General features: G+C 42.9%; 1 pseudogene; it reads left to right on the top strand.

Moving 5' to 3' along the window:
- Nucleotides 1-1,341: 1,341 nt before the first annotated feature.
- On the top strand, nucleotides 1,342-8,418 carry LOC147463754 (uncharacterized; annotated as a pseudogene).
- The last annotated feature ends 5,165 nt before the right edge of the window (nucleotides 8,419-13,583 follow it).

Genomic DNA, 13,583 nt, shown 5'->3' with positions numbered 1-13,583 from the left:
GGGAGTTCATAGTTCTTTCCTTTTGTGTGCCACTTGGTAATGGAACCCGACGCTTTAGTCGTAGGCGAAGATATTGTAAAAATTTTCACAGATGCTAGCGACGGGTAAATTACTCGAAATGGAGTTAACAGTGCCGATGGATGAAGGCTACAGCTCGGTTTTGAAACCGTTATATGATGCGGAAATTTCGAGCCCCAATTCGCCGAAGGCTTCAACCCTAAAAGAGGACAAAACCGTATCGATTGGAAAAGTGCCTTCTGAGGAAACAAAAGAGAAAATGGGCTCAGCTCAAGGGTTCAAATTCGAGGTTAAAACCCTCAAAGACGAGGCTCCTCAAGGTCCCATGTGTACGAATGTAAATAAGGCGTCAAGTGCATTTGCAGTTCGCAAGCCAGGCATCTCATTTGCTAGTATACTCAAGGGGCCTAACTCTAAGGATTGTGGAAAAGGCTCAGCAGAAGGGTTGTCAAGTGAAGGAGATATCGAAAAACTGTAGAATACAAGAGCTACACTTCAGCAAGAGCTTAAGGAAGTCAACAAAATGATTGAATCCAGCCCTAACAACAACAAAAGAACTAGCTCCCAAACAGATTACAGTGGGCTGGTGGAAGACGGGTTGGCACATTGGGTCTTTTCCGCTTTAAAAAAGTCTTTGCCCCAGCAGGTGGAGGTTGCCGAGGCTAGTACTGTAGCGATTCTACCAGCAATTATCAAAAAACAATTAGCCAGGTAAGCTAAGCTAACACTTGTATTTGGGTTCAGTGGAAGAATCCAGAACAGGTTTGAGATGATTCAATGGCTTCAAGGCCCTCAAATCCTTGGTCATGGAGGAGCAATTGAAAGCACTTTTTACCTAGCTAAAGGATTTTGTTCAGTAAGATTCAAAGAGGCCTCCGATGTGGAAAAGATCCTTGACAAAGGGCCCCTAGTATTTAATAGGACTACGGTTTGTGTGGTGCCTTGGGAGCCAGTGTTCGACTCAGTTGAATCTTTACAAAGGTTTCATCCGGTCTGGGTGGAGCTTGTGGGTCTTCCTAGCTGGCTATGGGAAAATCTCAGGATACTTGCTAGCCAATTGGGCACTCCATTATTTATACCTAGCAAGAGAGGGTTTGGCGGAACAACAGGGTTTGTATAGGCTGGGATGTGTCTAAAACGCCACCAAAGAGCATGGTAATCAATGTCGGAGCAGGGCTAGTTACTATTCCGCTAAACTTTGGAACATACTTTGGGGCATGTTTTGAATGCAACAACTTTGGACACTTCGCCAAGGACTTCTCCTTGAAGTCTAATGACACTGTAGCTCCGACAGCACAGGACCCCAGTAAAATGGAATCCCCGATGGAAGGGCTGGAGAAGCAAGGAGGCAGTAACGAAGGGGTAAATGCAGAGAAGGATAAAGGAGGTATGGTATGTGACAAAATGGATATTAAGATGCAGGATAAGATTGAGGAGGAATTGATTCCCATACAACGAACTTCTGAAGGTGCAGGCAATAATAATAGGATCATTACTCCCGCTGCTACCCCCAAATTTATGACAGTGACATGGTGACGGTTGTCCAAGTCCTTGGTCTGAAAAGAGCCAGAAGAGTGAAGGCACTGGCAACAGACTCCAAAGTGCTTCAAGTCGTGAGAACACTTGAGGTGAAAGGATCTAATTCATCCTCCACCCCTTTGAGAGGAGGGGGATTCACTGTCCCATTGCACAATCCATTTGCAGCACTGCAAGAAAAGAAATCCCCTGACTTAGAACCCCTGGATTCTCCTGTGACCAAGGAGAGGAGGGGGGGGGGGGGGGGGGGGGGGGGGGGGAATGATTCGGATGCTGAAGAATTTGTTCCTCTATCCCAATGAACCCCCCATTAATGATGGAGTCTCTCACTATCCAATCTTGGAATGTAAAGGGGTTGAAAACCCGTAAAAAGAGAACCCTTTTCTGGGAGGAAATAAAAAGGAGAAGACAGCCAATTGCTGGGCCATCCAAGAACACCACTTAGATGCCCATAAAACAGGTTCTAAGAAAGAAACCGATATTCTATGGAGAAGGAAGTAATGGTTTTAGTGGTGTCCTCAGCATTGCGGACAGAGAATTGGAGCCGAAGTTGGTTCTTAACCACCCATCCGACAGAATCTTGGGGATTAGAATCAGATGGGAAGGGCATCCCTTCAGCCTTGTGAATGTGTACGGCCCTTGCAAAGCAAAAGAAAGAGCTAAACTATGGATGCATCTTAGGGATACTCCTATTGAAGGGGAGTGGCTGTTGGTTGGTGACTTCAATATGGTAGAAAAGAGTAGGGATAGAACAGGATCCTCTAGTATGCTGGCTGGATCGAAAAGGTCTAAATGGCAAAGTTTGTGCGAAAAGTGGGCGATGATTGACTTATGGGAAATGGGCCCATGGAACAACATGCTTGGTTTCACCTACACAAGCCTCCAGTATGCCCGCACTGCCTCCAGGCTGGACAGATGCTATTGTTCACACCAAGCTGACTGGATACCGTCGTTGATAGAGATGAAGGTAGTCCGAACAAAAAGCCTTTCGGATCACATTCCTCTGCACATACATTTTAAGAAGAATAAAGGGGAGGATCAGAGCCCAAGAGGTGAAGAAAAACTATTAGTAACAGGGGCACACCTATTTAAAGACCCTCTTTTCAGGAATCTAACCAAGAAAGCACTGGATAAGCTCAAAAAAGATGTTGACCTCAACAAACACAATGCATGGGACCTCTTTTCTTGGAGCATCCAGAAAGCAATCAAAACCTCGGGCCCCGATTCAAGAAAGCTAGGGAAGTACACCTTCTGCATCTGACAGCGGAGGTACAGTTGCTTACCTCAATAAAAGCCAATGGGCATGCTAGGAGCACAAACATTGGCTTGAAGCCAAATCTAACCTTGATAATGAGCAGTTAGAAGATATCAGAAAGTCAAGGCTTCTCTTGAGGGAGACTTTCATTCAACCTGAAGCCTCCAATCAAACTCAGTTTTTTAGGGCTTTAAAAATCAAGAAGATTCGGGGCCACGTCCGCTCGCTCTATGATGAGAAAGGGACAGCAGTTCATAACCAGGATGAGATGGCTAGTCTGATGTTGAGCTATCTTAGTCAAATCATTGGACGGCTAGAGATCAAGTCCCAGGAAGTGGAAGAAGCCAGAGGGACCTTACTGCAGAGTGTCAAGAAGGAAATTCCCCACTCAAAAGCTAACTGCTTGGAACGGGCATTCTCCGAAGACGAATGTTCACTAGCAATGCAAGCCCTTGGCAAGGAAAATTACCCTGGTTGGGATGGGATGATAGTGGAATTCTATAGAGAATTTTGGGATGATCTCAAGGCCCCAATCATAAGATTGGCCAATAAAGCCATGGTCGAAGGGTCATTGGAGGTAAGTGTAAAGAGAGGGCTTATCAAACCCATCCCAAAACAGATTTGTTGTTCTCAACTAAAACATTGGCGCCCTATAACGATGATGTCGGTGGCCTACAAATTTATAGCTAAAACAGTAGCCCTCATACTAGCCCCCTTACTAACCAAAATCATATGTCCCCATCAACATGGGTTCATAAAGGAAGGTCCATTTACGATAACATCTTGGCAGCAATGGTGGGCATCGAATACGCAACTGTCACAAAGCAGGAGTGCATTCTGCTGCAGTTGGACCTGGACAAGGCTTATGATAGAATAACATGGACATGTATAGAAGCCATCATGGAAGCTCTGGGCTTTGGGACTTGCCTATGTCGGTTGGTACACGTGTTGGGGGCTGGAAGCCAGTCAGAGCTCCTATTCAACGATAGAATTGTGGGCTCCTTTGAGGTCAAAAGGTCTATTAAGCAGGGATGTCCTCTGGCCCCCCTACTTTTCGCCATAGGATCACATCCTTTAATCACGACGCTTGAAGCTAGTGCGGAACGAGGGGAGTTGCAAGGCCTTGCTTTGCCAGGTAACAGCCAACTCCTAGGAAAACTTTTTGCACACCATTCTCTCCTCTTCTTGAAGGCGTGCCCCCAAGTCATCAGAAAATCTCTGGAGATTGTACAAATATTCTCAATAGCTTCAGGGTCCGAATGTAATATAGAGAAGTCAAGGCTGACCTCCTTATCGGAAAATGACTCATTTGACCCTACTGTCTGGTCGGGGGATATTGTCACAAAAGGGCATATATTCAGACATCTGGGAGCCCCCTTGGGGGTGGACATAACTCACAAGCAAAGATTTGAGGGTGCTTGAAAAAACCAAAACAAAAATGAGTAGGTGGGAGTATGCTCTTCTCCCCTTCCCAAGTCGGATAAAAGTGATGAATGCTTTTATGATTCCTTATATTGCCTTCACTAGCCCGCTTCTCAAGATGGCTAAGTGTCACTGGAAAGCATTCTTAAAACCAGTAAAAAGGTTTTTATGGAAAAACAACAGGAAATCCTCCAGGCCATGGCAATGGGCCCGGTGGGAATCAGTTGCTCGATCGGTGAATCAAGGAGGCCTCAGAATTCTCAACCCTGTGGCCCATGCAGAAGCTTGTTGCACCAAGTTTGTTGTTTCCTTGGCTAAACAAGATCAAGTTTGGGTTGTCATGGTCAGAGATATGATAGAAGCATCTAAACTTGGCTCGGATGGTGGAAAGTGGAGAGGGGTGGAGGTTCATGACAAAGTGTTAGCCCCGGCGTGGTCTACCTTAAGACTAGGGGGCAGCTCAGGGTAATTGATAAGAAAATGCAATAGAGTAGCAGGAGTCTTAAAGTGGGGGGAAGAAGTCAGATACTTCAAGAACTCCATTTTGTATTGGTCCCCCTGGGTGTCCAAAGTTGTAGATCCGCCACAAACTCCCTATTGGATTGAGATAGCCAGGAAACTGAATAATAAGGGTCTGAAGCGAGTTGGGCACTTCTGGGACAGTGGCAACAAGAGTTGGAAAACCATTGACCTTCTGGTTACCCAATACCAACTCAATAGCTTGGAGGTCTTGCTTGTCCACAAAGTGATGAAGGAGCTTGACAATTTAGTGATGCCAATCTGTGATTCGGAGTTTGACTGGAATGCTTGGAAATGGCCCGGAAGCAGTCTATTATGGAAACCTCATCCTAAAAGCATTTATCAGACAATGATGCATAAGAAGAATTGGTCTAGCCCCCTTAACAAGCAATGGAAAAAGCAATGGCCGGAGAAAAGGTGGGAGCAAGTAATGGAGAACATATGGAAGCCAAAGATTCCGCAGCACATGAAGGTCTTTCTATGGAAGGTAATTTGGGGGGCTTTGCCAACGGGGGTGAAGATTGGGTCATATCGATGCTTGTTGTGCAGGATGGCTAGTGAAGATCTGGCCCACCTATTCATGGACTGCCCAACTATTAAAGGCCTCGCAGGGAAAGTGGATCCAAAGAACATGGAAAATTAGTTTCTTCAAGATTGACCTATTCCTTGGAGGGAAGTATTCAGGTAGTCATGCCCTCCTCGTTAGCACTCAAATCGTCAGATACTTCTTCTCACATAATGTATGGCAGACAAGGAACCACCGTGTGTTTGAAGGAGGTTTTGAGGTGGCAAGCTTCGCAGAAATAACTCAAGAAAGCAAAGTGCTAATATGGATGCTCGGGCACAAGAAACACTCGGAGGATTGGTCTATGACTACTTGTGCCTTGTTGTCAGCAGATGGAATGCCTAGGACAAGGGAAAATCTTGGCCATCGGTAAATAAAAGCTCTCATAAGGACAAGTTTATGGACCTTGTGTATCGAGGAGGAGGCGGCGGGTTGGTGGGGGTGGCTACCCTAATAGCCGATGTAATTATAGTCCCTCGATGGTGTCATGGCTCAACAAGAGCATGACAAGATCTTATAATTTTTGGGCTGTTCAATATAATTCACTCACAATTGTGAGTTTTGAAAAAAAAAAAAAAAGACAATCTTACCCTTCACTTTTCCATTTTAGATTAGATGTTTTGCAAAGTTTTTTTTGAGTGAAGCAGGGAGTGACACATGGAGGCCCTCTCCTTCCTTTAAAATTTTAAGCTACATTATCTATAGTATAGAAACCATTTCTACTACTAAAGAAAAAGAAATTCTTTTGATTTTACATTCTGACAAAAGCTAAAAAGCTGCTTGTTATTTCTTACAATCTTAGGTCATGGTCACGCGAGGCTTAGTTAAAACTAAGCCCTGACATCCTCTGGCAGGAGCTCAACGCGAGGGCCGTCTACTACAGGCAACAGCAGGTAGAGAGAGGAACAACAAAGCGCAAGCAGGAGAGAGAAAGATGGCACTGATCGGCAGTTGGTGGGCATAGTTGTGTGACTATACCTTTTTAGGCATAGTTAGCCTACTATGCCGCTGGATGCCTGCAAAAAGCTGCATCGCGTCAGACCTTGCCGGCTCAACTTATGGAAAACTAAGCTTCGCGTGACCATAGCCTTACTCTATCTTTTGCATTTTAGAGAGGTTTTTTTTTAAGTGAACCAGTGAGTGACACATGGAGGGTCTCTCCTTCCTTGAAAAATTTAGGCTGCTTCATATATAGTATAGATGTACACTTAGTTGGCTTTTTTGCTTGGAAATCAACAAATTTCAAAACGTACGCTTTCTCTTAAGTGAAAGATAAACGCTCTATTAGCTTTTCGTATGTTCATGCTTTTTCTCTCTCTTTAAGTAAAAGATAGAGGCTTAAACTAGTTAGTTTTTTGGATAAATTACCAAACTACCCCTCTAATTTGTGGAAATTCCCAAAATACCCCGCAAATTTTAAAAATCCAAAATACCATTGTATCTATTTTGGTTGGATTATTCAAGATTTTTAGTTCTTTATTCTTTTCTAAAAATCTAGATCCGTTCTTTAGTGCTTAGCATGTAATTTGTCACAGATTACCTCATGAAAAAGGACAATTATATTTCAAAGTAATGAATCAATTCATCTCGAAAGCCCACATAACTAACTCAAACACAGGCCAAAATATGTCAAAACACTTCATAGAGAGTCTATATAAACTCATCTCACAATGACCAATCAGCCTAGTTTTAGTATCTTGTATTGATAGACAATCAGTCTCTTATGAAAGATACAATTTTTTTCATCTTTGGAAAAATTTAATCTCACAACCAGAGATATTTTGAGAATTTTGGAAAATTTGATGGGCATTTTGTGATAAAATATTTGGGGTATTTTAGAAATTCTTGAAATTCGAGGGGTATTTCAAGAATTTCCACAAATTAGAGGAGTATTTTGGTCCCTTGCTTTTTTTTGCTAGGAAATCAAAATCAGGAAACGCACACAAACACACATGCCGAAGACTCAACGTTCAACAGACGCACAAATAGACACGCAGAATACTCAACGTTCAACAAACGCATATAAATACACACGCAAACGCATACGAACACGCAGAATACTCAAACGTTCAAACGCATACACAAGAAGATTTAGAAAATTTATCATGTAGGAAAGCAGAGTCTTTTTCAGTATTTTTCATACAATACATAACATCATGAGCTCCTGCTCGAGAGGCACCGCATACCTAGCTAGGTACAATTGGGGGCAGGGGACCACCGGCCCCACCCCCGGGCCGGCGATCCCTTGCCCCCAATCGTACCTAGCTAGGTATGCGGTGCCTCCCTCACAGAAGCTCATGATGTTGAGGTAAGTCACAATGTGAGAATTATTGTGAGAATTTGTCCATAACTTTTTGTGATATAAATAATACACACGCAGAAGACTCAACATTCTTAAAGCACACAAACAAATACACACGCACAAGAATACACACGCCGAATACACAAGATCGGATGTTGACTCTTGTTATTCAGCACACATATATTGTATCACAAGAGGATTCAGAGAATGGTCAAGCAATAAAGATTGGAAACCTGTCCTATTTTCAGAGATACTTTTCCAATGGTTTTTACAGGTACCTAGCTTTACTGGATGCACCTATCACAGTAGAAATTTATTTTGTTTTGAGGACAACAGAGATCTTCTTCTTGCAAGAACGGTACATGTGCACAACAGAAGAGGCCAACGAGCTTGACACAAGAAGATTTAGAAATTTTCTCATGTAGGAAAACGGAGTCTTTCTCATTGTTTTTCATACAATGCATAACATCATGAGCTTCTGCTCGAGAGGCACCACATACCTAGCTAGGTACGATTGGGGGTAGGGGACTGCCAATCGTACCTAGCTAGGTATGCGGTGCCTCCCTCACAGAAGCTCATGATGTTGAGGTAAGTCACAATGTGGGAAATATTGTGAGAATTTGTCCAAAAGTTCTTGTGAAGGTGACTCTCCGAGCAAAGCATGCACAGAGGGCTGTCTTAGTAGACCTGCAAAAAGCTATAGTGGAGGGGTGTTTTAATGGTACTGTAACTGATCAGCTCTCACCTTTTCTTATCCTAGAAACCCAGAGGAGACTTAATGATATTGGATCCTTGATGTAATGTAGAAAGAGTTTATCAAAGAATGTGTGAAGGACAACTCTAGGTTGGAAGATATTGTAGATGTAAATACTTGATCCATGTATCAAGAAAATACATCGCTTATTGTTTTGTGAAATTTTATTTAAATTCTCTAGGTTTTCTCAGTCTCCATAGTCTGTTTTAGTCTTAAAATGATGCTTGTTCTATAGTCTTTTTTCTGTCCGCAGCTTCAAATTATACTTTAAAGTCAGGTTGTGCTTTTTTGTTTTGGCATGTAAATAAGAATTTATGCACAAAAAGCAATTAACTATCGAGTAGGAACATAACCAGTTATATTTTTATTGCAGTGTGTCCACTCTCTAACTCATAATTGATTTTATCTTTAATGCAAATATCTTTCTTTTTCTTTTATTTCTCTCATGAATGGATAGCTTGGATCGATTGTGCTGCACAATCTTGTTTGTTGCTTATTGAATAGTTTGAAAAGTAATCTTTGAAGTGTATTTTTCTTCTTGTGTGTGGTGCCGAAATCAGTATGAATGGTTGTCTTATTAGAGCTTATAGTGTGAATTTGTACAATAGTGTGGAAAAAAAAAGGCAATGATACTTTCATATGGATTTGATTGAACAATGTATATACAAGCGTCGGAAAGCCATGGAAAGCTCGGCTAATGATGCCTTGACCCTTAGCAAAGAATGTTCGCATGAGGATTTTGAAGATGCATGCCAAGCCTTGGAAGGACTTGCTCCTACTATGGAAGTGCACGTTTCTTGTATAGAAACTTGAGGATCTTGTTGCTTAGTACGCTCTTAATGCGATGATTCTCTTCTTATTGGGTAAAATACCTACCGCTCAGGATATAGGCCAATGGGTGCTCAAACGGCAAGGAGTCCAGGGGGGTTTGCTTTGGTGCGAGAATCCTTTAAGGTCTTACTAGCACGCATGGATGCTTGAGATGCCTTGCTTGAAATGTCTCCTCTTTTCTTCAATATGTTATTGACTAGGGCGCTCACCAAGGATTATCAGAGCCTTATTCGCCATAAGTGCATTTTTTGGGTTGAGGTGGTGGATTTTCCTCGTACTTGGCGTCACCTTCGTCCCTTGCTGGCTACCTAGTTAGGCAAAGTCATCTGCCCTCCTAAGTTGTATGCAAAGACATCGTTTTTGAATTTTGTGGGACATTGACATTCCTACACAAGTAGGCATTTCGATTGATTCTAGGGATATAGTTGTTGGAAAGCGCCCGTTCAAACTCAAATGGAGTAAGTTTGCTAATTCTTTCTTCCGTTGTGACAAATTTGTTCATATGCAGTCCAAATTTTTGGAATCAAATGTGCAACCACCTCCTTTAATTGACTCTTACTCTTAGTCTCCACAACCTCTGAAATCCTCTCTTGAAGCACAAATCAAAGGTGCGTCAGCTTCCACCTTGATGGGGTGAATAAAGATTAAAGGAAAGCAATCACAATTGTAGACACTTTGTACTTCTTTGAATGCAAAATACAAAGGCAAAGAACAAGTTTCAACTTCTAGGCTTGGATAGTGCCGAAGAAAACTGCTAGAGTCCGCACTTTGGTATCTTCTCGTAACTATGTGTCCCCATTGAAAAATGTTCCTTAAAAAAAACTCCCTTGTACTGACAACACTTCTTTGGTTGAGGCCTAGGATAAGGTTGTTCACTCCTACAAGGAAGTAGTTACAAGGGATGCCTCTTCATCGCAAGGCGCCTCTCTCTTGGGTCTTCCTGGTCCAGGTTATGCTAGTACATCTCCTCATGTGCCCACTGCAGATGAGGATGTGGCGATTGACACTGGTACTTAAGTTTCCTTCTCTTGTTTCCTCACCCATTGTATATATTGTACACGATGCATAGTTCTTTAAATTGCATCTCATATAATGTGCATTGGTTATGCAATCACGACAAGTGGCAGCTCACCTAACAATATGTACATACATGTAAAGTGGACATAGTTGTTCTTCAAGAGTATAACCAACATCATTTTGTCAGACAAATTTCACACTTTGTGGGCTACTAGATAGCTTATGCAGCATGATCAACTGGCTATTTTAGAGTGCTTATGCTCGTTTGATATGAGCTCTCTTCAAGCTTGGTTTTCAATGACCCGGATGGGAGATGGGTATTATGGTATGTTGTTGTGGTTATCCAATGTATTGATAACGGGGAAGTCTTTGAATTTGGTGGATTATATGCATACACAACGTCTGCTGATAGGGAAAGGTTTTGAAGTGTCGTCTCTATTCTTGGTGTTCCAATGCATTTCTCAGTTGGGGGTTTTAATAATGCTCCAAAGCTCACAGACAATACTATTGGGCACTGTCGTGCTCTTTACAGTGGGAGCTACTTAATGCAATGTGCGTGACGCCTCACTCCAACAAAATGAAAACACAAAAAACAATGGATCACAAAGCAAACAAACACAATGACTTAACAATGGAACCTGAACATAGGGGACTCGACAAAGCTCAAAGAAACCAATACAGACCTTGGCATGGCAACTCTAGCCCAGAACTCATGGGTACAAAGGGCATGTCGAGGCTTAGATGTACACGGATAATGCAGACATGTTGTGTTTGAACTCAAGATACTAGACTCGAGACTCTTGAACTCGAGAACTCTAGACCGTACTAGAAGAAGATGATATCATGACTACCAACCACTATGCCTATGTATCTTCATAAAGAGCCATCAACGGATCATAAAATATCTAGTCCAGCTAAGTCTATCTCCAAGATGTGGTGGTAGTGCACTGGCCATGGTGTCGATTGGACCACCACCCCTATCCTTGCCACGTGTCACCTACAAGACGAGAGTCAGTCCAGTGTGAAATTCAGCCCAACTATAACTAATTAATCACATGTCCCGTGCCAGTGACATTGTAGTCCTGCTACAGGTTGCCTGTCATAAGACCACTCACTATCTCGGTGAGAGAAACAACTGAAGCTGCTAACAAACCTTAAAACTGTAAAAATAACCCACTACAACACTGCCATGTTGAAAGGACTAAACCGCAAGCGAATGTTGTCATCCAAGAGAAAGAGTAGTCACCACAACCGCACCTGAAGTGTCAGTCTCTAGAGGCATTAGGATAAATATGGACTCTCCATGGACCTTGTAAGAATCCCTAATTTCAAGGAAGCTTGCCAAGATTAAGGGGGACAAAGGCTTTGAATGGGGCTGTTTTGGTAGGGTCTCCTCCACCTTTGACCCCTAAAAAGGTAGGGGAAGGGGAGGGGTAACCATTTGAAAAGTATGGAAGGGGTGGGGGGGGGGGGGGGGGGGGGGGGGGGATAAACCATTTGAAAAGTAGGGGGGTAGGGGGAGAATGCTATCTTCTCTCTCTAGCTTTTTGGCCAACTTGTAAGTGGCCTATTAACTCTCCCATGCCACCTAATCAAATCCGTGGGTCAAAGAGGTCAAAAAAGTGACTTTTTTCAAAAAATTTCAAATAAACTCTATTTCCCCCTAAAAAGTGGCCCCAACATATATACATATAAAAAAAATATTTATAAGCTAAATTACTCATAATTCAGCATTTTTTGACTCCCTCCAAAACTTTTAAGAAATTCCCCCCAAAATTGATCACCCTCCCTCCTAATCTAAGCTCCTCTCCTACACCCATCCCCTTTACACTTGCACCTGCTGCTGCACCTACACACCCATCTCCTTTCTATCTCTCCATCCTTCAAGCTCCATCTCTCCATCCTACAATGCCTCATGACGACGTGACCAATGTCACAGTAAGCTCTTCACGCGGTAGGTCTCCAGGGCTTTTCCTGTGCCTACCTCAAGAGTATGTTATGACAAAGAAGACATACTTGGGTACATTACCTTCAGCCAACGAACGCCGTGCTCAAGGGGAGAAGAATGTGGATCTCTGGACAGAGGGATGCTTGTACCCAAAGGATCCTTCCCTCAATGTCCATCCGCCTTTTACAAACCTTCCATCACTGTTGCAATATGTTGAAAATGGAGAGCAAGGTTTGTTGGGCTACTGCAAGAGACTCAACAGACACGAGATTGCTCGGTCCGAGATCTACTTGCGTCATTGGCAGTTGCTGAATGGGAGTTCCCACAATGTTCAAGATCATATGCAAACAGCTACTAGTGCGCTCGAGGAGGCAAAGAGCACCATCGCAACCAAGGAAAATGAAATTAAAAAGATTGAGGATACTCTCTCACACATGAAGAGAACTTCCATGGGAGGTAGGGTGAGGAAACGAGAGTTGTCCGAAATTCAGACTCTTGCACCACGTGGTGGGGCAAGAAACTGAAGGTTGACAGCTATGAGGTAAGATGTTCTGCCCCTCATGTTGTTTAAGTCTAGTACCGCTCATCAATGTTGTTTTGGGTAGTAGGAACTTCATCCAAGAAACGTGCGGCGGCGAGAATGCGTCAGCTCGGGCATCTTTACTTCGTTCTTGTTTCAACAAAGAGGACTTTATTGGGATGCTTGATGCTCCAGAAGCAAAACACTTGAAAGACGCAATCACTAAGAGAGTTCTTAGTGATTTTTCTAATATTGTCACTGACCTAGATGTTCAGGATATTTGTGATGCTGTTGGGATTAGTACGAAGGGCTATCAAGCAATACATCGTGTTAAAAGATGCATTAAGAAGTCGAGGAGTCACGAAAAACCTATTCCCACTTCCTCACAGAGTGGCGATTGCCAAGAGGGTGTCAAATGAAGATGTTGTTCACCAATTAGGGGACTACTTGTATATTGAGGACACGATGCCTCTTCAGTCGCTCCGTAGCAAATCACAAGGAAGGAAGGGCCGCAAGAAGGGAAGCGGTGTTGTTTCTAACAGTGTGTTGCAGACTAAAGGCTTTGTTTACACCAAATTCAACAATATCTTTGTGGAGTTGATACGATTGCATCAGTCCATGGCTGTTTTCTACAATTTAGTGATGCAGATTAGTTTAGGGTTGCCTACATGCTCTATGATGTGTCATAACATGCATTCTGAGGCTTTATATTGTTGGCAGTTCTTGAAGGCAAGCTTGTGTTTGTGCTGAAGTTGGATGAGTGTGTAATTGTAAAAGAGAGAAAGTTGGAGAGAATGAGCATCATGCTTATGAATGAAGCCCTAGCTTATGCCAAGCAATCTTGCAGTTCGAGTGAAGCAACAAAGCCCTCTTTTAGTGTGCAATCAGAGAAGGAT

The sequence above is a fragment of the Adiantum capillus-veneris genome, chromosome 2 (genome assembly GCF_014529385.1).
Source record: "Adiantum capillus-veneris isolate H3 chromosome 2, ASM1452938v2, whole genome shotgun sequence".
Taxonomy (NCBI): domain Eukaryota; kingdom Viridiplantae; phylum Streptophyta; class Polypodiopsida; order Polypodiales; family Pteridaceae; genus Adiantum; species Adiantum capillus-veneris.
The sequence above is the reverse complement of the archived record's forward strand: the minus strand, read 5'-3'. Positions and strand labels throughout refer to the sequence as shown.